The sequence below is a fragment of the Podarcis pityusensis genome, assembly GCF_964106645.2.
Source record: "Podarcis pityusensis genome assembly, chromosome: 14".
Lineage (NCBI taxonomy): Eukaryota > Metazoa > Chordata > Lepidosauria > Squamata > Lacertidae > Podarcis > Podarcis pityusensis.
This window is the reverse complement of record NC_138039.1, coordinates 31552147-31554681: the sequence shown is the minus strand read 5'-3', so window position 1 is coordinate 31554681 and position 2535 is coordinate 31552147.

The following is a 2535-nucleotide window of genomic DNA, read 5'->3' as shown; positions in this document are numbered from 1 at the left end:
TTAACTTAGCACCTGTTGAACTTAGGTACCCAAGTCTCTACCTATGTTGTTTATTAACCTGGTCCCACCTTGATTTGGCGATAATAGCAAATCACTCCTCCTTGAGGTTTAGCGATTTTTATGGAAGTACAACCAAAAAGCTCTCATTTATAACAAGTGTCAAAAAGGAGCAAAATCTCTTCCTGCCACCCACCCTGCTTGGAACGTCATCTTCATTTGGAAGAACAGCATGAGATGAGAAACAGAATGGGTCCTTTGCCTTACATGGGCAGAAGGCCCTTCCAGCAAGCAAAATCAGAGCACACAAATGACATGGGACACCGTCTAAACAAAAAGTCAGGCGCTCCTAATGAGGCTTGTTAGTGATGCTAATCTATGTAAATGTTATTAATTGAGAACATCTATCTTTTATCTCCAACATTTGGTAATCAGGCAATTAAAAAACAATGACATTCCCGGCGGTTGTTCTCCTGATTTTTTTTTTTTTTTTGCCTGTTGTTGTTATGGGGGGGGGGGGGAGTGATCAAAGAGTCCAGCAGAAGGGAAGGGAAAGTCCCTTATCTAAAGCTAGGCCCTTGCCTTAGGCTACCAGGCCTCATTAAAAGCAGAAAAGCTCTGTTGATCACCAATTAACCTGATTTGTAAGAACTCTGATAAAGACCTCAAACGACAGAGTTTTCTTCACTAGAATAAATGACACAGTTTATTGACAAAAATAAAAGCGTTAGATTTGGGGAAGGGGGGAGGGAGAAAAAGAGGAGGACGGACATAAAAGGACTTGTTCACATTCAGCTGCTGTGCCAAAGAGGGCAGCCTTGAAATGTGTGTGTGCTGTGAGGCATGGGTTAGCCACACTGGTGGCATCCTAGCCTGGCCAGAAAAGCAGCAAACCATTACTGAGCACCATGCAGACGACTACCAAATGTCTACATATTTAGGAGCTGTCATCTCCATGCTGTCAGGCCTAGTCATAATAGTCGACAGATTGCATTAATTATGGATGTGCTCAGCTCCCGGATGGCAACGCCATGCTCTGGGTTGGGTAGGACATCTCGGAACAAGAAGAAAGAGTCTGGGTTTCTCGATTTGTTATTTGTTCTGTTGTTGTTTTTCTTGTTTTTGTTAGCAACTCTCTTTTTTTAAAAAAAAACAACGGAGCTTAATTGGGGGATGTTTTGTAAGACATTTTTCTAAGATCTTACCAATTGCTTCAAATTAGCTGTAGCATAAATGGCCATATGCTTCTTTAACCCATTCTCTCCTCTCTTTAGAAATATGCCTTTTTCTTCTTCTATGGTGGATAGACAGATATTAGATGAAACAGATGAGATAAATTGATTGGATAGATAAGGCACGTAAGATATGATAGGTAAATTAGATTGATATCATTGATACAATTGATAAGACATATAATATTAGATAGATGATAGATAGATAGATAGATAGATAGATAGATAGATAGATAGATGATAGATGATAGATAGATAGATAGATAGATAGATAGATAGATGATATAGATAGATAGATGATAGATAGATAGATAGATGATAGATAGATGATAGATTAGATAGATAGATAGATAGATAGATAGATAGATAGATAGATAGATAATAGATAGACAGATAGATAGATAGATAGATAGATGATAGATAGATGATAGATAGATGATAGATAGATGATAGATGATAGATAGATGATAGATAGATAGATAGATAGATAGATAGATAGATAGATAGATATAGATAGATAGATGATAGATAGATGATGGATAGATGATAGATAGAGAGAAAGAGTAGTTGTAGTTGCTGTTGTTGCTGCTGCTGCTGCTGCTGCTGCTGGCAACTGTCTGCTGTGGCTGCAGAGACTGGTAACTTTTAACTGCTGCCTCCCATGTTTGTTTTTTTTGCTGCATTAGCAGCATCTAAGTGACCATCACATGGCACAAGCCTGGGCAGTGTGTATGGAGGTCCTGGACCCACTCACCCCTTCTTGGCCTTGCTGATGTGGTCTAAAGGAAAGCAGAACAATATAAATGTCACCTGTTTGGTTGCTGGAAGGAAGCGTACAAGGCACCATCCAACCATCTTAGGGACTGCACTCCAGATTTGTGTAAGGTTAATCAGGACTTTTTCCCCAGCCAGAACTCAGTTCCAGCATCTCTCAGGTAGGTGCCATTGCCATTCTAAGACAATCAGGGAGGCATTCCTGGTTTGTTCCGGCACCTCTTTTTCTAGAAAAATAGCACTGTGTAGTGGTTTATTTCTGCAGCAAGGTGTCAGGACAATCCCTGTCTCCCGTATCTTACTGCCACACAACCAGCGTGAAAGGGGAGGCTTTCAGCCACCGAAAATAAGTCTTCTCCCTCTTTGTGCTGATCAGAGGCAAACAGAGTAAGAGGAGGTGAGTCAGGCACTGAGGATTGGCTCCTAGGGTCATTCTAGAGAAGGTGCGTGGGAAGAAGCCAGAAGAGAAATTGTTCTCTATGCTCCAAAGTTCAGCATTTAGGAACATTGAAAACACAGGGTGCTTTGGTTT